This window comes from Salvelinus alpinus, chromosome 9 (assembly GCF_045679555.1).
Source record: "Salvelinus alpinus chromosome 9, SLU_Salpinus.1, whole genome shotgun sequence".
NCBI lineage: Eukaryota > Metazoa > Chordata > Actinopteri > Salmoniformes > Salmonidae > Salvelinus > Salvelinus alpinus.
The window spans coordinates 15,476,735-15,503,629 of NC_092094.1; the positions used below are offsets into that span (position 1 = coordinate 15,476,735).

Sequence of the window (26,895 nt, forward strand, 5' to 3'; positions counted from 1 at the left end):
AGCCCGCACAAAAGTCGGCGGGCCAACTGGGTTTAAATAACACCCTAACCCTAAACACAAAACAGGTGTAACCAATTAGACAAACCTAAATGAAAACAGAAAAGGGGATCGGTGGCAGCTAGTAGGCCGGAGACGACGACCGCCGAGCGCCGCCCGACCGGGAAGAGGCACCATCCTAGGCGGGATTCGTAACAATTTCTTTCCTTCTTAATATGTTTGAGCTAATCAGTTGTGTTGTGACAAGGTAGTGGTGGTATAAATAATATAGCTCTATTTGGTAAAATACCAAGTCCATATCATGGCAAGAACAGCTCAAATAAGCAAAGAAAAATGACAGTCCATCATTACTTCAAGACATGAAGGTCAGTCAATACGGAAAGTTTCAAGAACTTTGAACGTTTCATCAAGATCAGTCGCAAAAACCATTAAGCGCTATGATGAAACTGGCTTTCATGAGGACCACCACAGGAAAGGAAGACCCAGAGTTACCTCTGCTGCAAAGGATAAGTTCATTATAGTTAACAGCCTCAGAAATTGCAGCCCAAATAAATGCTTCACAGAGATCAAGTAACAGACACATCTAGACATCAACTGTACAGAGGAGACTGTGTCAATCAGGCCTTCATGGTCGAATTGCTGCAAAGAAACAACTACTAAAGGACACCAATAATAAGAAGAGACTTGCTTTGGTCAAGAAACACGAGCAATGGACATTAAACCGGTGGAAATCTCTCCTTTGGTCTGATGAGTGCAAATTTGAGATTTTTGGTTCCAACCGCTGTGTCTTTGTGAGACGCAGAGTAGGTGAACGGATGATCTCTGCATGTGTGGTTCCCACTGTGAATCATGGAGGAGGAGGTGTGATGTTGTGGGGGTGCTTTGCTGGTGACACTGTCTGGGATTTATTTAGAATTCAAGTCATACTTAACCAGCATGGCTACCCCAGCATTCTGCAGCGATACGCCATCCCATCTGGTATGTACTTAGTGGGACTATCATTTGTTTTTCAACAGGACAATGACCAAACACACCTCTAGGCTGTGTAAGGGACAAAGAAGGAGATTGATGGAGTGCTGCATCAGATGACCTGGCCTCCACAATCACCAGACCTCAACCCAATTGAGATGGTATGGAATGAGTTGGACTGCAGAGTGAACGACAAGCAGCCAACAAAATAAATGCTTAACACTTTTTTGGTTACTACAATACATGATATGTGTAGTTCATAGTTTTGATGTCTCCATTATTATTTTACAATGTAGAAAATAGTAGAATAATGAGTAGGTGCGTCCAAACGTTTGACTGGTACTGTATATTACTATGAATATGAGAATAGGCTGACCCATAGCAGATCTCAAACCCAGGCCACCAGCACCAATAACAACCATCCTAACCACTGTCCCAATAAATTATATCTCCATGGCATATGCTTATTCAGAAAGTATAGTTAGGCCCTGTCCAGAAAAGACCCTAACCCCTCCTCCCTAGGCACTGTAAATCTGAAATAACTTGATAGGTGTAAGCAACAGGGTAAATGCACTTTGAAGTAAGTCTCAGCTCTGTCAAAAGTATACTCAATAAAAACTTGTATTGATCATTGTGATTCAGGAGTATCATTAAACAGGTTAATATAACCCACCAACATTAGACAACTATACATAAAGCCTTTCAATTGTTGAAATAAATAAATCAAATCAATGGTGAGAGAATAAACAAAGTAACTGATAACTGACACAGACATGGTGGTATAGCAGGAAAATTTTAATGCTGCGAACCAAGAAGTTGTGAGGTCAAATCCTAGATAAATACATGTTGAATAGTAGTTACTGTATAAATGAATATGCACAATGTATTTGTGTGTTAAATATGTAAGTTGAAAACACTGTAGGTTAAAAATACTGTGTGTGAGTAATCCTGACCTTGCCAAAAGACAGAAAGAGCTGTGAGTGGTTCACCAATCAGGGTTTAGATGGGTTTGGCAAAGGTACGTGACGTGTAAGAACTTTTTTTGGGAGGGAGAACGTTTCTTTGGGACCATCAGGTAACGTCCTGACAACTGATACACAGAAATGTTATTGCAACGTTTCAATGAAATGTGTCTCGGACATTAGTATTTTACATTCTGAGAACATGGCATGGTCTGTGTATGTTTGGTGGGACATTAATGGAATATTCTCCTAACCCTCAGAAAACTGGACACATAAATGTTCTTGCAACATCCCATAAAACATGCCGAGAACATTAATGTTGTATATTTTGAGAACATTGTAACCACGTTCTAGATAAGTTCTGCTTGACATTAAGGGATTGTTCTCTGAACTTGAACACCAAAACATGGTAAAAAGATTATCAGAATGTTTTGCTAACATACTGTAGATTGTTCTCCTAACTAATGGAAAACTGGACACTCAAACATTAGGGGAAGATTGCGGGTAATATTACAAAAACTTTCTCTCTCCGTAGAATTGTTAGCTGGGATAGGGCTCTGAAGGATTTGGGTCAGTCATCAGGCTCATCACTAAAGTCATCAGTGGGTTTCCTTAGTTTCCTCAAAATACAAATTAACATGAATACTATCTGTCATGGAATATTACCTATCATCATCTCACAAGTATCAGACACGAAGCCTCCAGTGATGATCCATGGCAAGAAGCCTCCAGTGATGATCTATGGCACGAAGCCTCCTGTGATGATCCATGGCACGAAGCCTCCTGTGATGATCCATGGCACGAAGCCTCCTGTGATAATCCATGGCACGAAGCCTCCAGCGTCGCCCTCTAGTCTGGAGCCTCCAGCGTCGCCCTCTAGTCCGGAGCCTCCAGCGACGCCCTCTAGTCCGGAGCCTCCAGCGTCGCCCTCTAGTCCGGAGCCTCCAGCGACGCCCTCTAGTCCGGAGCCTCCAGCGACGCCCTATAGTCCGGAGCCTCCAGCGACGCCGTCTAGTCCGGAGCCTCCAGCGACGGGCTTCAGTCCGGAGCCTCCAGCGACGGGCTTCAGTCAGGAGCAGCCAGAGTCTCCCTCCTGTCCGGAGCAGCCAGAGTCTCCCTCCTGTCCGGAGCAGCCAGAGTCTCCCTCCTGTCTGGGGCCCGCTGCGAGGTTCCCCGGTCCGGCGGTAAGGGTCCCCGCTCCAGAGGCGCCACCTAGGTGGGCCAAGACTAAGGTGGAGCGGGGTCCACGTCCCAGAGGCAGCTGTCTATCGTTGGCTCTGATTGAGAACCATATTTAGGTAGCCTGTTTTCCCACTTTGAGTTGTGGGTGACCACTGGAGGCTTCGTGCCATGGATCATCACTGGAGGCTTCTTGCCATGGATCATCACTGGAGGCTTCTTGCCATGGATCATCACTGGAGGCTTTGTGCCATGGATCACCACTGGATGCTTCTTGCCATGGATCATCACAGGAATGGAGAGACACATAGGAGGCCTGGCTCTGGGAGCAGGCACAGGACTCACCAGGCTGGGGAGACATGCAGGAGGGTTAGGGCTTAGCACAGGCACAGAACTCATCAGGCTGGGGAGAAATGCAGGAGGCCTTGTCCTTGGCCGAGGCACCGGATGCACTGGACCGTGGAGGCGTACTGGCGGTCTCGAGCGCAGAGCTAGCACAACTCCTCCTGGCTGGATCCCCCCTGTAGCCCGGCAAGTGCGGGGAGTTGGAACAGGCCGCACTGGGCTGTGCTGGCGAACCGGGGACACCGTGCGTAGGACTGGTGCAGTATACCCCAGGCCGAGGAGACGCACTGGAGACCAGATGCGCTGAGCCGGCATCATCCCTCCTGGCTCGCTGCCCACTCCGGCCCGGCCGATTCGAGGAGCTGCGATGTAGCGCACCGGGCTATGCGTGCGCACTGGGGACACCGTGCGCTTCACCGCATAACACAGTGCCTACCCAGTCACTCTCTCGCCACGGTAAGCACGGGGAGTTGGCTCAGGTCTCCTACCCGAGTCCGCCAATCTCCCCGTGTTCCCCCCCCAAAAAAATTCTGGGGCTGCCTCTCGTGCCCGTTACCTCGCGCCAATTCCTCGTAGTGTCGCCGCTCCGCTCTAGCTGCCTCCAGCTCCTCTTTCGGATGGCGATACTCCCCCGGCTGTGCCCAGGGTCCCTTGCCATCCCAAATTTCCTCCCATGTCCAGGAGTCCATTTTCCCACGCTGCTTGGTCCTTTGGTGGTGGGTGATTCTGTAACGAACGTCGTCGGGAGAAGGAGAAGAGGACCAAGGTGCAGCGTAGTAACTATTCATAATACGTTATTTTAATAAATATGAACACTCAAACAAAACAACAACACGACAAACGAACAATTCTGTAAGGTGACGAAAAACACTAAAGAGAAAATAATCACCCACAACTCAAAGTGGGAAAACAGGCTACCTAAATATGGTTCTCAATCAGAGCCAACGATAGACAGCTGCCTCTGATTGAGAACCACACACGGCCAAACACAAAGAAATAGACAACATAGAACACCAGACATAGAATGCCCACCCAAACTCACACCCTGACCAACCAAAATAGAGACATAAAAAGGATCTCTACGGTCAGGGCGTGACAACTATCCGATCCTTTCCACATTGACATTATCCCACCCCTAGTTAACCACAATTGGCTTAAAAAGCCAAACGTAAAACAATATCTGCCAAATAATTTCCAGCAATATTGCCTCCTTATGTCTGTGTGGTGCACGTGTTTGTCTATCATTCACTTCATGTAGCTAGTATGTCTGTGTGGTGCATGTGTTTGTCTATCATTCACTTCATGTAGCTAGTATGTCTGTGTGGTGCGTGTGTTTTTCTATCATTCATTTCATGTAGCCAGTTAGCTATAATAGCTGTCTTCTGGGTAGACAGAAAGACTTTCCCCAAACCTTCTCAAATAAATGTTAACTGCAAAGTTAGCTTACCTGGCAGAATTATATAATGATTAATTGTATCAATCGGATGGGCTTTGTATTGCAAACTCTGTCATGACATATGCAGCAGCAAAAACATGGCTAGACCAGCACATTCCTCTCGTGCAAAACAAAATGCACAATTTCAGGGGTATTACACTCAAATCAAAATGTGTCCGTTTTTTTTCCAGCCCTCAAAAATTGTCTTCAGATGGGATTTAAGCATTGACATCGACTCAGAACACCACATTTCATTGTTTCTCTATAAATAATGGTAATTTTGAGAGTTAAAAATAAATGAGAGAAAACTGAATTTGTGAAAATACAAAGAGTGTATTTGAAATCTAGGAAAAATTAGTAGCTCAAAACATAATTTAAAAGTAGCTTGTGCTAGAAAAAGTTGGAGACCCCTGGTCTAGACACTCCAGTTTCATGGGCTTCACCCTTATGGGCCCTTGTCAAAAGTAGTGCACTAAATAGGGAATAGGGCCTTATTTGGGATGCACCACTAGTAATCAAATTGACGCAGTCTGAAGTCTTCATAACATCACACAGTTACACAGTGATTGATTGGGTGAAATGCATTAGTCTGGCTTTTAGCTGGAGTCTGGACCACAACACATTATCTCATGCTGTTAGCGGATCTCAATAAAACGACTTCCTGCCATGCTGGCTTAATTGTCTTTTTCACCTTTCTGACACTGGGCCCCAATTCAATTTATGGCCATTTCCTTATGAGCGAAGATGTCAAGGGGTAGATAAAAGGTCTGTGTTTTGATAGACTAGTAGTGGGATACCATTCGATTTAGTCATTAATGTGTACATGTTACGCATCTCAATCAGATTGCAGTCTGTACTTTTATGAATAAAAAGAGTCGCTTGTGTTGTGAGGCCAGGATGACTAGAGAAGATGTGTCTAACCATTACGCTACTTATGACAGGGTTAATGTAAATTGGTATCTATGCAGCAGGCTATTAGATTGATATACAGAAGAGAAGTGCTACAGTGTGCTACACTATGCAGGCGTGTGGATTGATACTGTACACAGAGAGTGCCTGTTTCGTTCCTCTGCCATAAATAGTACCTTTGTTCTCAAATAGTCCATAGAGAATCCTCTTGAAAGTCACCCACACTGCATTGTCAACAAGTAAGCCGCTCGTCTGCCTGTACAGAAATATTGACTCTCTTCCTCACATTGTGGTTCATGATCAAAGTCTTACTGGTGTAGATCTCAGGAACTAACTATCTCCACTGATCAATAATATAAAACGCACTTCATATAGGGAAATCAGTCAATTTAAATAAATTCATTAGGCTCTAATCTATGGAAGAAATGGGTCATTTTCAGCTTCCAGGAATTGTGTACAGATCCTTAATAACGATAATAGGCCATGCATAATCATGCTGAAACATGCGGTGATGGCGGCTGATGAATGGCACCACAATGGGCCTCAGGATGTCATCACGGGGTCTCAGTGCATTCAAATTGCCATTGATAAAATGCAATTGTGTTCGATGTCTGTAGCTTATGCCTGCCCATACCATAACCCCACCACCACCATGGGGCACTCTGATCACAACGTTGACATCAGCAAACCACTCGCCCACATGACGCCAAAAATGCTGTCTGCAACCTGCCCGGTACAGTTGAAATTGGGATTAATCCATGAAGAGCACACTTCTCCAGCGTGCCAGTGGCCATCGAAGGTGAGCATTTCAAATCAAACCATCAAATCAAATGTTATTTGTCACATGCGCCGAATAAAACAGGTGTAGACCTTACAGTGAAATGCTTACTTACAAGCCCTTAACCAGCAATGCAGTTTTAAGAAAAATAAGTGTTAAGAAAGTATTTACTCAAATAAACTGAAGTAAAAATATATATAACAATAAATAAATAATTAAAGAGCATCGATAGAATATCAGTAACGAGGCTATATACAGGGGGTACCAGTACAGAGTCAACGTGCGGGGGCACAGGTTAGTCGAGGTAATTGAGGTAATATGTACATGTAGGTAGAGGTAAAGTGACTATGCATAGCTAATAAACAGAGAGTAGCAGCAGCGTAAAAATGGTCCGGGTAGCCAGTTGTTTAGCTGTTCGGGAGTCTTATGGCTAGTCTTGGAGCTCTGGTACCACTTGCCATGCTGTATCAGAAAGAACAGTCTATGACTAGGGTGGCTGGAGTCTTTGGCAATTCTTTGGCAATTTTTAGGGCCTTCCTCTGACACCACCTGGTATAGTAGTCCTGGATGGCAGGAAGCTTGGCTCCAGTGATGTAATGGGCCATACGCATTGCCCTCTGTAGTGCCTTGCGGTAGGAGGCCGAGCAGTTGCCATACCAGGCAGTGATGCAACCAGTCAGGATTAGAGGTCGACCGATTATGATTTTTCAACGCCGATACCGATACCGATTATTGGAGGACCAAAAAAGCCCATACCGATTTTTTTAATTTTAATGTATTTATTTATTTGTAGTAATGACAATTACAACAATACTGAATGAACACTTTTATTTTAACTTAATATAATACATCAATCAAATCAATTTAGCCTCAAATAAATAATGAAACATGTTAAATTTGGTTTAAATAATGCAAAAACAAAGTGTTGGAGAAGAAAGTAAAAGTGCAATATGTGCCATGTAAAAAAGCTAACGTTTAAGTTCCTTGCTCAGAACATGAGAACATATGAAAGCTGGTGGTTCCTTTTAACATGAGTCTTCAATATTCCCAGGTAAGAAGTTTTAGGTTGGGGTTGTTATAGGAATTATAGGACTATTTCTCTCTATACCATTTGTATTTTATATACCTTTGACTATTGGATGTTCTTATAGGCACTTTAGTATTGCCAGTGTAACAGTATAGCTTCCGTCCCTCTCCTCGCCCCTACCTGGGCTCGAACCAGGAACACATCGACAACAGCCACCCTCGAAGCATCGTTACCCATCGCTCCACAAAAGCCGCCGCCCTTGCAGAGCAAGGAGAACAACTACTCCAAGTCTCAGAGCGAGTGACGTTTGAAATGCTATTAGCACGCACCCTGCTAACTAGCTAGCCATTTCACATCGGTTACACCAGCCTAATCTCGGGAGTTGATAGGCTTGAAGCCATAAACAGCGCATTGCTTGAAGCATTGCGAAGAGCTGCTGGCAAACGCACGAAAGTGCTGTTTGAATGAATGCTTACGAGCCTGCTGCTGCTCAGTCAGACTGCTCTACCAAATATCAAATCATAGACTTAATTATAACATAATAACACAGAAATACGAGCCTTAGGTCATTAATATGGTCAAATCCAGAAACTATCATTTCGAAAACAAAACGTTTATTCTTTCAGTGGAATACGGAACCGTTCAGAATTTTATCTAACGGGTGGCATCCCTAAGTCTAAATATTGCTGTTACATTGTACAACCTTCAATGTTATGTCATAATTATGTACAATTCTGGCAAATTAATTACGGCCTTTGTTAGGAATAAATGGACTTCACACAGTTCGCAATGAGCCAGGCGGCCCAAACTGCTGCATATACCCTGACTGCTTGCACGGAACGCAAGAGAAGTGACAATTTCCCTAGTTATACATTTACATTACATTTAAGTCATTTAGCAGACGCTCTTATCCACTTACAAATTGGTGCGACTTACAAATTGGTGCATTCACCTTATGATATCCAGTGGAACAACCACTTTACAATAGTGCATCTAACTCTTTTAAGGGGGGGGGGGGGGGTTAGAAGGATTACTTTCTCCTCTCCTAGGTATTCCTTAAAGAGGTGGGGTTTCAGGTGTCTCCGGAAGGTGGTGATTGACTCCGCTGACCTGGCGTCGTGAGGGAGTTTGTTCCACCATTGGGGTGCCAGAGCAGCGAACAGTTTTGACTGGGCTGAGCGGGAACTGTACTTCCTCAGAGTTAGGGAGGCGAGCAGGCCAGAGGTGGATGAACGCAGTGCCCTTGTTTGGGTGTAGGGCCTGATCAGAGCCTGAAGGTACGGAGGTGCCGTTCCCCTCACAGCTCCGTAGGCAAGCACCATGGTCTTGTAGCGGATGCGAGCTTCAACTGGAAGCCAGTGGAGAGAGCGGAGGAGCGGGGTGACGTGAGAGAACTTGGGAAAGTTGAACACCAGACGGGCTGCGGCGTTCTGGATGAGTTGTAGGGGTTTAATGGCACAGGCAGGGAGCCCAGCCAACAGCGAGTTGCAGTAATCCAGACGGGAGATGACAAGTGCCTGGATTAGGACCTGCGCCGCTTCCTGCGTGAGGCAGGGTCGTACTCTGCGAATGTTGTAGAGCATGAACCTACAGGAACGGGTCACCGCCTTGATGTTAGTTGAGAACGACAGGGTGTTGTCCAGGATCACGCCAAGGTTCTTAGCACTCTGGGAGGAGGACACAATGGAGTTGTCAACCGTGATGGCGAGATCATGGAACGGGCAGTCCTTCCCCGGGAGGAAGAGCAGCTCCGTCTTGCCGAGGTTCAGCTTGAGGTGGTGATCCGTCATCCACACTGATATGTCTGCCAGACATGCAGAGATGCGATTCACCACCTGGTTATCAGAGGGGGGAAAGGAGAAGATTAATTGTGTGTCGTCTGCATAGCAATGATAGGAGACCATATCCATGTGAGGATATGACAGAGCCAAGTGACTTGGTGTATAGCGAGAATAGGAGAGGGCCTAGAACAGAGCCCTGGGGGACACCAGTGGTGAGAGCACGTGGTGCGGAGACAGATTCTCGCCACGCCACCTGGTAGGAGCGACCTGTCAGGTAGGACGCAATCCAAGCGTGGACCTTGCCGGAGATGCCCAGCTCGGAGAGGGTGGAGAGGAGGATCTGATGGTTCACAGTATCAAAGGCAGCCGATAGGTCTAGAAGGATGAGAGCAGAGGAGAGAGAGTTAGCTTTAGCAGTGCGGAGCGCCTCCGTGACACAGAGAAGAGCAGTCTCAGTTGAATGACTAGTCTTGAAACCTGACTGATTTGGATCAAGAAGGTCATTCTGAATACGAAATTCATGTTAGTAGGCAATATTAACTAAATATGCAGGTCTAAAAATATATACTTGTGTATTGATTTTAAAGAAAGGCATTGATGTTTATGGTTAGGTACATTGGTGTAACGACAGCGCTTTTTTCGCGAATGCGCTTGTTAAATCATCACCCGTTTGGCGAAGTAGGCTATGATTCAATGAGAAATTAACAGGCACCGCATCGATTATATGCAACGCAGGACACGCTAGATAAACTAGTAATATCATCAACCATGTGTAGTTAACTAGTGATTATGTTAAGATTGATTGTTTTTATAAGATAAGTTTAATGCTAGCTAGCAACTTACCTTGGCTTCTTGCTGCCCTCGCGTAACAGGTAGTCAGCCTGCCTCCTCGTGGAGTGCAATGTAAGGCAGGTGGTTAGAGCGTTGGACTAGGAGCCGGAAGGTTGCAAAAACGAATCCCCGAGCTGACAAGGTAAAAATCTGTCGTTCTGCCACTGAACAAGGCAGTTAACCCACTGTTCCTAGGCTGTCATTGAAAATAAGAATGTGTTCTTAACTGACTTGCCTAGTTAAATAAAGGTGTAAAAAAAAAAAAAAGGCAAATCGGTGTCCAAAATTCCCGATTGTTATGAAAACTTGAAATCGGCCCTAATTAATCGGCCATTCTGATTAATCAGTCGACCTCTAGTCAGGATGCTCTCGATGGTGCAGCTGTATAATTTCTTGAGGATCTGAGGACCCATGCTAAATCTTTTCAGTCTCCAGAGGGGGAATTGGCGTTGTCGTGCCCTCTTCACGACTGCCTTGGTGTGTTTGGACCATGATAGTTCGTTGGTGATGTGGACACCATGGAACTTGAAGATCTCAACCTGCTCCACTACAGCCACATTGATGAGAATGGGGGTGTGCTCGGCCCTCCTTTTCCTGTAGTCCTCAATCATCTCCTTTGTCTTGATCACGTTGAGGGAGAGGTTGTTATCTTGGCACCACACTGCCAGGTCTCTGACCTCCTCCCTGTAGGCTGTCTCATTGTTGTCGGTGATCAGGCCTACAACTGTTGTGTCTTCGGCAAACTTAATGATGGTGTTGGAGTCGTGCTTGGCCATGCAGTCATGGGTGAACAGGGAGTAGAGGGGACTGAGTACGCACCCCTGAGGGGCCCCAGTGTTGAGGATCAGTGTGGCAGATGTGTTGTTACCTACCCTTACCACCTGGGGGTGGCCCGTCAGGAAGTCCAGGATCCAGTTGCAGAGGGAGGTGTTAAGTCCCAGGGTCCTTAGCTTAGTGATGAGCTTTGAGGGCACTATGGTGTTGAACGCTGAGCTGTAGTCAGTGAATAGCATTCTCATGTACACTACCGGTCAAAAGTTTTAGAACACCTACTCATTCAAGGGTTTTTCTTTATTTTTACTATTTTCTACATTGTAGAATAATAGTGAAGACATCAAAACTATGAAATAACACATATGGAATCATTTAGTAACCAGAAAAGTGTTAAACAAATCTAAATATATTTGAGATTTGAGATTCTTCAAATAGTCACATTTTGCCTTGATGACAGCTTTGCACACTCTTGACATTCTCTCAACCAGCTTCATGAGGTAGTCACCTGGAATGCATTTCAATTAACAGGTGTGCCTCCTGTGACAAGGTAAGGGGGTATACAGAAGATAGCCTTATTTGGTAAAAGACAAAGTCCATATTATGGCAAGAACAGCTCAAGCAAGCAGAGAAATGACAGTCCATCATTACTTCAAGACATGAAGGTCATTCAATAAGGACATTTCAAAAACGTTGAAAGTTTCTTCAAGTGCAGTCGAAAAAACCATCAAGTGCTATGATGAAACTGGCTCTCATGAGGACCGCCACAGGAATGGAAGACCCAGAGATACCTCTGCTGCAGATGATACGTTCATTGGAGTTACCAGCCTCAGAAATTGCAGGCCAAATAAATACTTCACAGACTTCAAGTAACATACACATCTCAACATTAACTGTTCAGAGGAGACTATGTGAATCAGGCCTTCATGGTTGAATTGCTGCAAGAAACCACTACTAAAGGACACCGATAAGAAGAAGAGACGTGCTTGGGCCAAGAAACACGAGCAATGGAAATCTGTCCTTTGGTCTGATGAGTCCAAATTGGAGATTTTTGGTTCCAACCGTTGTGTCTTTGTGAGACGCGTTTTGGGTGAACGGATTATCTCCACATGTGTATTTCCCACCGTATAAAGCATGGAGGAGGTGTTATGGTGTGGGGGTGCTTTGCTGGTGACACTGTCTGTGATTTATTTAGAATTCTAGGCATACTTAACCAGCATGGCTGTCACAGCATTCTGCAGCGATACGCCATCCCATCTGTTTTGGGCTTAGTGGGACTATCATTTGTTTTTCAACAGGACAATGACCAAACACACCTCAAGGCTGTGTAAGGTCTATTTTACCAAGGAGGAGAGTGATGGAGTGCTGCATCAGATGATCTTTGTAGTCTGTAATAGTTTGCAAGACCTGCCACATCCAACGAGCATCGAAGCCGGTGTAGTAGGATTCAATCTTAGTCCTGTATTGACGCTTTGCCTGTTTTATGCTTCGTCGGAGGGGATAGCAGGATTTCTTATTAGCGTCCGGGTTAGAGTCCTGCTCCTTCAAAGAGGCAGCTCTACCCTTTAGCTAAGTGCGGATGTTGCCTGTAATCCATGGCTTCTGGTTGGGGTATGAACGTACGTCACTGTGGGGATGACATCATCAATGCACTTATTGATGAAGCCAGTGACTAATGTGGTCTACTCCTCAATGCCATCGGAAGAATCTAGGAACCTATTCCAGTCTGTGCTAGCAAAACAGTCCTGTAGCTTAGCATTTGCATCATCTGACCACTTCCGTATTGAGTGAGTCACTGGTACTTCCTGCTTTAGTTTTTGCTTGTAAGCAGGAATCAGGAGGATAGAGTTATGGTCAGATTTTCCAAATGGAGGGCAAGGGAATGCTTTGTATGCATCTCTGTGTGTGGATAAAGGTGGTCTACAGTTGTTTTCCTCTGGTTGCACATGCTGGTAGAAATGAGGTAAAACGGATTTCAGTAACTTGTTTCAAAAAATTCAAAAAAATAAAAAATAGAAAAGTGGTGCGTGCATATGTATTTACCCCTTTTGCTCTGAAGCCCCTAAATAAGATCTGGTGCAACCAATTACCTTCAGAAGTCACACAATTAGTTAAATAAAGTCCACCTGTGTACAATCTAAGTGTCACATGATCTGTCACACTATCTCAGTATATATACACACACCTGTTCTGAAAGGCCCCAGAGTCTGCAACACCACTAAGCAAGGGGCACCACCAAGCAAGCGGCACCATGAAGACCAAGGAGCTCTTCAAACAGGTCAGGGACAAAGTTGTAGAGAAGTACAGATCAGGGTTGGGCTATAAAAAAAATATCAGAAACTTTGAACATCCCACGGAGCACCATTAAATCCATTATTAAAAAATGGAAAGAATACGGCACCACAACAAACCTGCCAAGAGAGGGCTGCCCACCAAAACTCACAGACCAGGCAAGGAGGGCATTAATCAGCGAGGCAACAAGGAAACCAAAGAGAACCCTGAAGGAGCTGCAAAGCTCCACAGCGGAGATTGGAGTATCTGTCCATAGGACCACTTTAAGCCGTACACTCCACAGAGCTGGGCTTTACGGAAGAGTGGCCAGAAAAAAGCCATTGCTTAAAGAAAAAAATTAGCAAACATGTTTGGTGTTTGCCAAAAGGCATGTGGGAGACTCCCCAAACATATGGAAGAAGGTACTCTGGTCAGATGAGACTAAAATGTAGCCTTTTGGCCATCAAGGACAATTCTTTGTCTGGCACAAACCCAACACCTCTCATCACCCCGAGAACACCTTCCCCACAGTGAAGCATGGTGGTGGTGGCAGCATCATGCTGTGGGGATGTTTTACATTGGCAGGGACTGGGAAACTAGTCAGAATTGAAGGAATGATGGATGGCGCTAAATACAGGGGAATTATTTCGGGAAACCTGTGAGGCCAGTTGGACGTACTGCCAAATTCTCAAACTTGACATTGGAGGCATAGCCATGGGAAGGAGGGGTGCTGAGGGTGCACCCCTCGAAAATAAGGGAATAAAAAATATATATTAATAAAAAATAGAAATAAACACGATTAAAATGCAATGGCTGTTTACTGTAATGGCAGACTTTAGGACCATGGAGAGCATTCCACGGAGAGCAGCTGCCAGCCTGTGCTCCTTTTCTGTCACTTTTAGAAAGCAGAGGGCAGACACAGTGCCATTTGCTTTGCCGGTCAGCTGTTTAGGCAGTGCGTCGATTGCTTTGAATTTGATGTTGGCATTTGAAATTGGCCTTGTAAGCCTTGTTGTAATCTGATAGTCAGGGGTTAATTTAATTGGGAATTGGGAGGTGGGGGGCCCTCCTTTTTGGTGACCATTCGAAACCATTTTTTAAAAATTGTTATTAAAATATAGGTTGTGATAGCTGTAAGCCTAATTGTTATTTTCATTTTTTTGCCCTGTAGGCTAGTGCAATTTTGATTTAATGTAGGCCTATTGGTATGAAAATAAATAACTGAACAATTTGGTATTTAGAGCATTTCCCCAAAATACATGTCTTCTTTTTGGCTTCAAAGACAATAACAATTGTAGGCTATAACAAATGTGCGTTGTCATGCAGTGACAGAATGATAATTGAGATAATGCAAATAATTAATGATAACCTAGTTGGGATAGCTTTTTTAACTTCTTGCTGTAGGCCTACATCATCATCCTCTGCCTGCACCCCTACCTGTAGCCTACCTGCCTCTGGTATAATGCATTTCCACCTCTCACTCTATCAGTCTTACTTGTCCATCTTCCTGAATTAAAATGTGATATTCTAGCAGATCAATCTTGCTGGCAAAACGTAACTCAATATAGCTAAGTTATTTAGCTATAGTGTGGATGTAGGGCTGTTTTTGTACATAATGAGCACCCAGATGCTGCGTAGGCAACACAATAATATCAGACAGAGACAAGCTGGTCTGGGGATTTTTTTTTGTGTTGGCTACTATGTTGCAATATTAATATTCTCAGAGCAGTCTTATTCCATTGCGAATAATGCAGACAGGCAAATACAAAAATGAGCTGAGCGTACACATTATAAGGAACATCTCTGAATGCAGAGCAACAATTTTGGTGTGGAGCGCACGAGACAATCACAATGTCATAGTACACTGTATGCGCCGTTACACAAGGGGGATTTCCTATAGCCTATTGCAGGGGGTCTGCAACCTTTTTCATATGAGTGACAATTTACAATTGATCCTACAATTTCTAAAGATCTGCGTGCCAGTTATCATTTTAATTTAAGCGTTGTAGGCTACTCAACTGTGCCCAGAAAATGTCTAACTGCCCACAAACTGAATAGCCTGATTCTAGCTGGCTACTAGACAGAGACGCTGTACATTCAGCCACACCCCATGGAGCTCCACTATGCCTACCTGTACCGAGGCGCTTAGTGTGTAGATGTTTCTTCATTCCTTGGTTGAGTTTGTTTGTCTTTATGTGTCCCTGTCGATTGTAGGCCTAAGTCATTCCTTTGATGCATACCTTTTATTTCAATGCATGTGTAGGATTTATCTAGCATAGTTTGCATTTGCATTTAGCTGTTTTATGCTCTGGTTACGTTTACATTGATATCGGTATTTGAAGTCAGCCTTGATAGCGTGTATAATGAATCTACTTCATGTTGCATTGTATGCACTGTTCCACAAGTAGGCTAAATTAGTCAATTTAGCCTAAGTATGATGAGGTTGAGTAGTACATTGTACACGCCATTCCACAGATTTTAAACCAAATATATTGCAGTGATAATTTCCAGGGGACATTTTTGTTTGTTTTTGCTGTTCTCTCACCCCACAAATCGGCGAAAAAATGCAGCACACGCAAAAAACGTCCGCAGGTATGGTTGGAGGCGGCTTATGGTGGAGAAATTAACATTACATTCTCTGTCAACAGCTCTGGTGGACATTCCTGCAGTCAGCATGCCAATTGAACGCTCCCTCAAACTGTGGCACTGTATTGTGAGACAAAACTGCATATTTTAGAGTGGCCTTTTTATTGTCCACAGAACAAGGTAAACCTGTCTAATGATCATGCTGTTTAATCAGCTTCTTGACATGCCACACTTACAGTGAGGGAAAAAAGTATTTGATCCCCTGCTGATTTTGTACGTTTGCCCACTGAGAAAGAAATTATCAGTCTATAATTTTAATGGTAGGTTTATTTGAACAGTGAGAGACAGAATAACAACAAAAATATCCAGAAAAATGCATGTCAAAAATGTTATTAATTGATTTGCATTTTAATGAGGGAAATAAGTATTTGACCCCTTCTCAATCAAAAAGATTTCTGGCTCCCAGGTGTCTTTCATACAGGTAACGAACGGAGACTAGGAGCACACTCTTTAAGGGAGTGCTCCTAATCTCAGTTTCTTACCTGTATAAAAGATACCTGTCCACAGAAGCAATCAATCAATCAGATTCCAAACTCTCCACCATGGCCAAGACCAAAGAGCTCTCCAAGGATGTCAGGGACAAGATTGTAGACCTACACAAGGCTGGAATGGGCTACAAGACCATCGCCAAGCAGCTTGGTGAGAAGGTGACAACAGTTTCTGTGATTATTCGCAAATGGAAGAAACACAAAAGAACTGTCAATCTCCCTCAGCCTGGGGCTCCATGCAAGATCTCACCTCGTGGAGTTGCAATGATCATGAGAACGGTGAGGAATCAGCCCAGAACTACACAGGAGGATCTTGTCAATGATCTCAAGGCAGCTGGGACCATAGTCATCAAGAAAACAATTGGTAACACACTATGCCGTGAAGGACTGAAATCCTGCAGCGCCCGCAAGGTCCCCCTGCTCAAGAAAGCACATATACATGCCCGTCTGAAGTTTGCCAATGAACATCTGAATGATTCAGAGGACAACTGGGTGAACGTGTTGTGGTCAGATGAGACCAAAATGGAGTTCTTTGGCATCAACCCAACTTGCCGTGTTTGGAGGAGGAGGAATGCTGCCTATGACCCCAAGAAACCATCCCCACCGTCAAACATGGAGGTGGAAACATTATGCTTTGGGGGTGTTTTTCTGCTAAAGGGACAGGACAACTTCACCGCATCAAAGGGACGATGGACGGGGCCATGTACCGTCAAATCTTGGGTGAAAACCTCCTTCCCTCAGCCAGGGTATTGAAAATGGGTCGTGGATGGGTATTCCAGCATGACAATGACCCAAAACACACGGCCAAGGCAACAAAGGAGTGGCTCAAGAAGAAGCACATTAAGGTCCTGGAGTGGCCTAGCCAGTCTCCAGACCTTAATCCCATAGAAAATCTGTGGAGGGAGCTGAAGGTTCGAGTTGCCAAACGTCAGCCTCGAAACCTTAATGACTTGAAGAAGATCTGCAAAGAGGAGTGGGACAAAATCCCTCCTGAGATGTGTGCAAACCTGGTGGCCAACTACAAGAAACGTCTGACCTCTGTGATTGCCAACAAGGGTTTTGCCACCAAGTACTAAGTCATGTTTTGCAGAGGGGTCAAATACTTATTTCCCTCATTAAAATGCAAATCAATTCATAACATTTTTGACATGCGTTTTTCTGGATTTTTTTGTTGATATTCTGTCTCTCACTGTTCAAATAAACCTACCATTAAAATTATAGACTGATCATTTCTTTGTCAGTGGGCAAACGTACAAAATCAGCAGGGGATCAAATACTTTTTTCCCTCACTGTATCAGGTGGATGGATTATCTTGGCAAAGGAGAAATACTCACTAACAGGGATGTAAACACATATATTTTTGTTCAGTATAAATACCTTGTCACGTTACTGATATCATAAAGGAAGGTTCAGGAATTTATATTTATTGCAGACGCATTTTGGAATGCGCTCCTTCGTCACTTTATTAGTGGTCTGCTCTCTGTGTCTGCAGCCTGTAGCCTGTGTATTCAGACTGTAAAGCTTCCAGTGTTTTAACATTTAGTTGTACATTTCTCACAGTAATCATCTGGTCGTTTACCTAAACAGATTAGTTCCTACTGATGTTTTATTCAAAAGATTTTTTCTCTCAGAGGCCTTGCTTCATATCATATCGCTTGTCGTTGCCTTGAATAGACGTGAGCTCAACAACTGTCATATGAATAACACAAAGCCCAATGAATAATACATTACAGAGGACTGTGTGTGTGGGTGAGTGTGAGTGTGGGGTTGAGTGGAATGGTGCCAAACAAACCATGAGCTCACTTTACAGGTTAATTCTTGGAACTATAGGGGGTGCTGTTCCGCATTAGCATATTTTGGTCTCCAAATTAAACTGCCTCGTGCTAAATTCTTGATCGTACAATATGCATATTATTGTTATTATTGGATAGAAAACACTTTCTAGTTTCTATAGCCGTTGGAATTTTGTCTCTGAGTGGTACAGAACTATATCTACAGCACTTTTCATGACAGGGGTCAGATTTCAGAAATTTTTACCCCTGATCTGGAGTCTGTTTTTAAGGTGACAGTGAATGCTATGAAGAAACCGACACTGCCTACGTCTTCCTCTGGGTGTCTGTACGTCATCACGTTTTGAATGGAGTCGATTGCACAATCACAGCCACTATAAAAGAAGAAAACGTGGAGTTACCTCCCTTTCTCGTCGCGCGCCTGAAGCGTGAAGGACATCGGACTTGCCTCATTCCAAATCGTTGTTTAGGCGGCAATATTTCTCTGGTCATGTTTTTACTCGTTATAGTTGTTAAAAACATCATAATGTAGTTAATTTGAACCGTTTTATAGCAATTTATATCCGTTTAGTGCGATTCTGAGGAATTTCTTTGTCGTGCACTTTCTAGCTTTGGGAACGTTTCGGGGTCTCGGTCGTTGTTAGTGGACATTTCGAAGGACAGAGGACATCTATCGACCAAAAGAAGATTACAACATAGAAAGGATACATTGCCCAAGAATCTGATGGAAGAACAGCTCAAAGTAAGCAATATTTAATATGATAAATCGTTGTTCTGTCGAAATATTTTAAACGCATATTTCGCCATTTTGTTTGTTATCGCGTCACTTGGCGAACCCTGTATTGAAAAGTAAGGATAATTTTAAAAATGTAAGTCAGCGGTTGCATTAAGAACTAATTTGTCTTTCGATTCCTGTCAACCCTGTATTTTTTAGTCAAGTATATGATTAGCTTTCAATTAAACTAGATCACTCTGAAAGATGACGTCAGACATTTTGAGGCTTGATTTCCTAGTATTTTCATTGTGTAACCACGGTTTTGTATGGCTAAATATGCACATTTTCGAACAAACTGTATATGTATGTTGTAAAATGATGTTACAGGAGTGTCATCGGAAGAATTCTGAGAAGGTTAGTGAAAAAATTAATATATTTTGGCGGTGATTACGTTATAGCGCTCTTTGGCTGGAATCGATGCTCTGGTAACGTTTTCACATGTGGTATGCTAACTTATCGATTTATTGTGTTTTCGCTGTAAAACGCTTAGAAAATCTGAAATATTGTCTGGAATCACAAGATCTGGGTCTTTCCATTGCTATGCTTTGTCTATTCTTATGAAATGTTTTATTAAGAGTAAATTGGTCATACACGTTGCTCTCTATAGTAATTCTAGTCGTCTTGTGATGGTCGGTGCAATTGTAAACTGTGATTTCTACCTGAAATATGCACTTTTTTCTAACAAAACCTATCCTATACCATAAATATGTTATCAGACTGTCATCTGAAGAGGTTTTTTCTTGGTTAGTGGCTATCAATATCTTAGTTTAGCCGAATTGGTGATAGCACCTGAAGTAGTAAGAAACTGATGGAGTTAGAAAAGTGGTGTATTTTGCTAACGTGTTTAGCTAATAGATTTACATATTTTGTCTTCCCTGTAAAACATTTTAAAAATCTGAAGTGGTGGCTTTATTCACAAGATCTGTATCTTTCATCTGGTGTCTTGGACTTGTGATTTAATGATATTTAGATGCTACTATCTACTTGTGAAGCTATGCTAGCTATGCTAATCAGTGTGTGGGGGGGTGGGGGGTGATCCCGGACCCGGGGTAGAGGCTTGTTAGAGGTTAAAACACTGACCCCCTCTCATATATACAGTACCAGTCAAAAGTTTGGACACACCTTCTCATTCAAGGGTTTTTCTTTATTTTTACTATTTTCTACATTGTAGAATAATAGTGAAGACATCAAACCTACGAAATAACACATATGGAATCATGTAATTATAAGGGCACAAGGCGAGAACCAGATGCAGACAAGGGAGGCAGATGGTTAGAATCCAAGATGTTTATTAACAATCCAAAAGGGGTAGGCAACAGAATGATCGTGCACATACCCTTCTCATTCTCTTCCCACATATCCTACATTGTGCCACCCATAAGTAAGAAATATACAAGTATGCACTGATCATGGCCCATGTTGACTCCAATGCTTCCCACAATTATGTCAAGTTGGCTGTGTGTCCTTTGAATGGTGTACCATTCTTAATACACACAGGAAAATGTTGAACGTGAAAAACCCTGCAGCATTGCAGTTATTGACACAAACCGGTTCGCCTGGCACCTACTATCATACCCCGTTCAAGGGCTCTTACAGTCAAAGGCTCTCCCCATTCACCATCTGAATGATACAAATACACAATCCATGTCTCAATTGTCTTAAGGCTTAAAACTCCTTATTTAACCTGTCTCCTCCCCTTCTTCTACACTGATTGTACTGGATTTAACAAGTGACATAATAAGGGATCATAGTTTTCACCTGGATTCAGTTGGTCAGTCTACAATATGTCATGAAAAGAGCAGGTGTACTTAATATTTTGTGTACTCAGTGTAGGCCATATATTGGGTTCCCTACAGGTTATAGAAAATAGTAGAAATGCTGAACTATCTGTTTAGACCCCAGTCCTGCCTATCGACAGGTTATGAAAAATGTGCTCTTTTAGTATTTCTCCAGTAGGTTTCCTCAAGGAGAAAGCCTCTGCTTCTATGTCAAATGTAATATAACAAAAACACTATAGTAAATGCTACAGTAATGCCTGCATAAACACTACAGTAAATACTAGAGTATACTACAGTCCGCAAAAACACTAGAGTAAATTCTACAGTATACTACAATCGTCAAAACCACTCCTTTAATTACTATAGTATATACTACAGTTTTATTTTACTACAGTATTTATACTATAGTTAACTATTAATTTATTCCATATCATAAACTGGGTGGTTCAAGCCCTGAATGCGGATTGACTGACAGCCGTGTTATATCAGACCGTATACCATGGGTATGTGTCACGTTCGTTATAGCGATGAGACCAAAGCGCAGCGTGGTTTGAATACATCTTCTTTAATGAAGAAAGAACACAGAACGAACTATACAAAAACAATAAAACGAACGTGAAGCTATATAATAATAGTGCTGACACAGGCAACTAACCATAGACAATCACCCACGAAATACTCAAGGAATATGGCTGCCTAAATATGGTTCCCAATCAGAGACAACGATAAACAGCTGCCTCTAATTGAGAACCAATCTAGGCAACCATAGACATAACAAAACACCTAGACTAGTAACAACCCCATAAACATATAAAAACCCTAGACAGGACAAAAAACATATATCACCCCTTGTCACACCCTGACCTAACCAACAATAATAAAGAAAACAAAGAATATTAAGGTCAGTATGACAAAACATTTATTTTTACTGCTCTAATTACATTGGTAACCAGTTTATAATAGCAATAAGGCACCTCAGGGTTTGTGGTATATGGCCAATATACCACAATATCCAGGCACTCCGCGTTATGTCGTGCTAAGAACAGCCGTGGTATATTGGCCATATACCACACCCCCTCGTGCCTTATTGCTTAAATATACTGTACTATTTCTTCATGTGGGAAGGTAGGGGTTTGCAATGTGGGGGATGTAGGTAGGGAGAGAAATAGAGAGAGGGAAGGAAGGAAGTGGAAGAGATGAAGGAGCTTGAGTAAGGCACGGTGTTGGCAGGGCGTTGTAATGTGGGCGAAGACGAGGGAGAGTGTCCAAAGTGTTGATTCATTCTAAAAAGAACTGGCAGAGACACAATAGACTAGACACCGTCCAGCAGCGAAGACACTGTGACCTGTTGGCTGGGCAGAGTCATGGAATGTAGAGCGTCCACACTGTGTCACGACACAGACACTGTCTGAACAGACGGCTGCACTGCAAAGACAGTCTAGATCAGGGGTGGGCAACTGGCCCCCCTTTTAGTAGACCCGCAAACCAATAAAATAAAAAAATCTACTTTAAAACTAAAAACATTTCTCTTCACTGTCACGAGGGAGACCGTTAAACTGTTTTGCTCGCAAGGTGGGGTGCGTATGGATGTGGGTACGCAGACCCACAAGCCTCTGTGACCCCTTATGATGAGTTCAGTTTTTTTTGTGGCCTCCACCCCCATCAAAGTTGCCCATCCTTGGTCTAGACACTATATAACCCCAACAGGACTCCAAAGACAGTCTAGACACTATATAAGCCCAACAGTACTCCAAAGACAGTCTAGGCACTATATAACCCCAACAGGACTCCAAAGACAGTCTAGACACTATATAACCCCAACAGGACTCCAAAGACAGTCTAGACTCTATACAACCCCAACAGAACTACAAAGACAGTCTAGACACCACATAACCCCAACAGGACTACAAAGACAGTCTAGACACCACATAACCCCAACAGGACTACAAAGACAGTCTAGACACTATATAACCCCAACAGGACTACAAAGACAGTCTAGACACTATATAAGCCCAACAGTACTCCAAAGACAGTCTAGACACTATATAACCCCAACAGTACTCCAAAGACAGTCTAGACACTATATAACCCAAACAGGACTACAAAGACAGTCTAGACACTATATAACCCCAACAGGACTACAAAAACAGTCTAGACTCTATACAACCCCAACAGAACTACAAAGACAGTCTAGACACTATATAAGCCCAACAGTACTCCAAAGACAGTCTAGACACTATATAACCCCAACAGTACTCCAAAGACAGTCTAGACACTATATAACCCCAACAGTACTCCAAAGACAGTCTAGACACTATATAACCCCAACAGTACTCCAAAGACAGTCTAGACACTATATAACCCCAACAGGACTCCAAAGACTGTCTAGACACTATATAACCCCAACAGGACTACAAAAACAGTCTAGACTCTATACAACCCCAACAGAACTACAAAGACAGTCTAGACACTATATAACCCCAACAGGACTTCAAAGACAGTCTAGACACCACATAACCCCAACAGGACTCAAAAAACTGTCTAGACACTATACAACCCCAACAGAACTACAAAGACAGTCTAGACACCACATAACCCCAACAGGACTCAAAAAACTGTCTAGACACTATACAACCCCAACAGGACTCAAAAGACAGTCTAGACACCACATAACCCCAACAGGACTCCAAAGACAGTCTAGACACTATACAACCCCAACAGGACTCAAAAGACAGTCTAGACACCACATAACCCCAACAGGACTCCAAAGACAGTCTAGACACTTTAAAACCCCAACAGGACTACAAAGACAGTCTAGACACTTTACAACCCCAACAGGACTACAAAGACAGTCTAGACTATATACAACCCTGGATGCTTTGGTATGGACTTGACATTTAAAAAAACATATACCATAATAGCATTTAACATGATTTTTGAATGGCTACCTCCTCTCTGTACCCCACACATACAATTGTCTGTAAGCCGAGCAGTGAATGTCAAACACAGATTAATCCACAAAGACCAGGGAGTTTTCCCAATGCCTTGCAAAGAAGGGCACCTATTGGTAGATGGGTAAAAAAAAAGAAGCAGACAGTGAATATCCATTTGAGCATGGTGAAGTTATTCATTACACTTTGGATGGTGTATCAATAAACCCAGTCACTACAAAGATACAGGCGTCCTTTCTAACTCAGTTGGCAGAGTGGAAGGAAACCGCTCAGGGATTTCACCATGAGGCGAATGGTGACTTTAAAACAGTTACAGAGTTTAATGGTTGTGATTGGAGAAAACTGAGGATGGATCAACAACATTGTAGTTACTCCACAATACTAACCTAAATGACAGAGTGAAAAGAAGGAAGCCTGTACAGAATAACATAAGGCACTAAAGTAAAACTGCAAAAAATGTGGCAAAGAAAGGAACTTTATGTCCTGAATACAAAATGTTATGTTTGGGGCAAATCCAACACAACACATCACTGAGTAACACTCTTCATATTTTCAAGTATGGTGGTGGCTGCATCATGTTATGGTTATTCTTGTCATCGGCAAAGACTAGGGAGAATTTCTGGGGTTAAAAATAATTGTAATATAGCTAAGCACAGGCAAAATCCTAGAGGAAAACCTGGTTCAGTCTGCTTTCCAACAGACACTGGGAGACAAATTCACCTTTCAGCAGAACAATAACCTAAAACACAAGGTCAAATATACACTGGAGCTGCTTACCAAGACAATATTGCATGTTCATAAGTGGCCTATTTACAGCTTTGACTTAAATCTGCTTGAAAATCTATGGCCAGACTTGAAAATGGCTGTCTAGCAATGATCAACAACCAACTTGACAGAGCTTGAAGAATTTTTAAAATAATACTGTGCAAATATTGTACAATCCAGGTGTGCAAAGCTCTTAGAGACTTACCCAGAAACACTCCCAGCTGTAATCACTGCCAAAGTTGATTAGAACATCTACTGACTCAGGGATGTGAATATTTATGTAAATTTGACATTTATGTATTTCATTTTCAGTAAATTAGCTACAATTTCTAAAAACATGTGTTCACTTTGTCATTATGCAGTATTGTGTGTACAGTCGTGGCCAAAAGTTTTGAGAATGACACAAATATTAATTTCCACAAAGTTTGCTGCTTCAGTGTCTTTAGATATTTTTGTCAGATGTTACTATGGAATACTGAAGTATAATTACAAGCATTTCATAAGTGTAAAAGGCTTTTATTGACAATTACATGAAGTTGATGCAAAGAGTCAATCTTTGCAGTGTTGACCCTTCTTTTTCAAGACCTTTGCATTCCGCCCTAGCATGCTGTCAATTAACTTCTGGGCCACATCTTGACTGATGGCAGCCCATTCTTGCATAATCAATGCTTGGAGTTTGTCAGAGTTTGTGGGTTTTTGTTTGTCCACCCGCCTCTTGAGGATTGACCACAAGTTCTCAATGGGATTAAGGTCTGGGGAGTTTCCTGGCCATGGACCCAAAATATCGATGTTTTGTTCCCTGAGCCACTTAGTTATCACTTTTGCCTTATGGCAAGGTGCTCCATCGTGCTGGAAAAGGCCTTGTTCGTCACCAAACTGTTCCTGGATGGTTGGGAGTAGTTGCTCTCGGTGGATGTGTTGGTACCATTCTTTATTCATGGCTGTGTTCTTAGGCAAAATTGTGAATGAGCCCTCTCCCTTGGCTGAGAAGCAACCCCACACATGAATGATCTCAGGATGCTTTACTGTTGGCATGACACAGGACTGATGGTAGCACTCACCTTGTCTTCTCCGGACAAGCTTTTTTTCCGGATGCCCCAAACAATCGGAAAGGGGATTCATCAGAGAAAATGACTTTACCCCAGTCCTCAGCAGTCCAATCCCTGTACCCTTTGCAGAATATCAGTCTGTCCCTGATGTTTTACCTGGAGAGAAGCTTCTTTGCTGCCCTTCTTAACAACAGGCCATCCTCCAAAAGTCTTTGCATCACTGTGCGTGCAGATGCACTCACACCTGCCTGCTGCGATTCCTCAGCAAGCTCTGTACTGGTGGTACCCCGATCCCGCAGCTGAATCAACTTTAGGAGACGGTCCTGGCGCTTGCTGGACTTTCTTGGGCGCCCTGAAGCCTTCTTCACAACAAGCCTTCTGCTCTTCTTGAAGTTCTTGATGATCCGATAAATGGTTGATTTAGGTGCAATCTTACTGGCAGCAATATCCTTGCCTGTGAAGCCCTTTTTGTGCAAAGCAATGATGACAGCACCTGTTTCCTTGCAGGTAACCATGGTTGACTGAGGAAGAACAATGATTCAAAGAACCACCCTCCTTTTGAAGCTTCCAGTCTGTTATTCAAACTCAATCAGCATGACAGAGTGATCTCCAGCCTTGTCCTCGTCAACACTTACACCTGTGTTAACGAGAGAATCACTGACATGATGTCAGGTGGTCCTTTTGTGGCAGGGCTGAAATGCAGTGGAAATGTTTTTGGGGGATTCAGTTCATTTGCTGAAGGCAGCAGACTTTGTGAAAATGTATATTTGTGTCATTCTCCAAACTTTTGGCCACGACTGTAGATCGGTGAGAGAAAAATATATATTTAATCCATTTTGAATTCAGGCTGTAACAACAAAATGTGGAATAAGTCAAGGGGTATGAATACTTTCTGGCATGTAAATACTTCAGGGAATTAATGTTCATGGGATGTCCCTCAGGCTATGGCAATCATGTACAGTGAGCTCCAAAAGTATTGGGACAGTGACACTGTTTTTGTTGTTTTGGCTCTGTATTCCAGCACTTTGCATTTTAAATTATACAGTCACTATGAGATTAAAGACTGTCAGCTTTAATTTGAGGCTATTTTCATCCATATCGGGAGAACCGTTCAGAAATTACAGCACTTTTTGTACAAAGTCCCCCCATTTTAGGGAACCAAAAGTATTGGGACAAATTCACCTATATGTGTATTAAAGTAGTTTAGAATTTGGTCCCATATTCCTTGCACGCATGGTTACGTCAAGCTTGTGAATGTACAAACTTGTTTGATGCATAGGGTTTTGTAATATAATCCATCCATATGGTTTCAAAAGCATTCTTAAAATCAACAAAACATGCAAATACTTTTCCTCTGCTGTTGTGATGAACATACTGGCTTATTAGTGTGTGTAATGT

General features: G+C 43.0%; 1 protein-coding gene and 1 non-coding gene across 3 annotated transcripts in view; both read left to right on the forward strand.

Moving 5' to 3' along the window:
* Positions 1–26,895, forward strand: part of LOC139584380 (carbohydrate sulfotransferase 8-like) — a 103,927-nt gene that overhangs the window by 41,985 nt on the left and 35,047 nt on the right. The window lies entirely within an intron of this gene.
* Positions 20,881–20,933, forward strand: LOC139531167 (U7 small nuclear RNA). The gene has a single exon (XR_011666273.1). It is a non-coding gene; the product is annotated as a U7 small nuclear RNA (small nuclear RNA).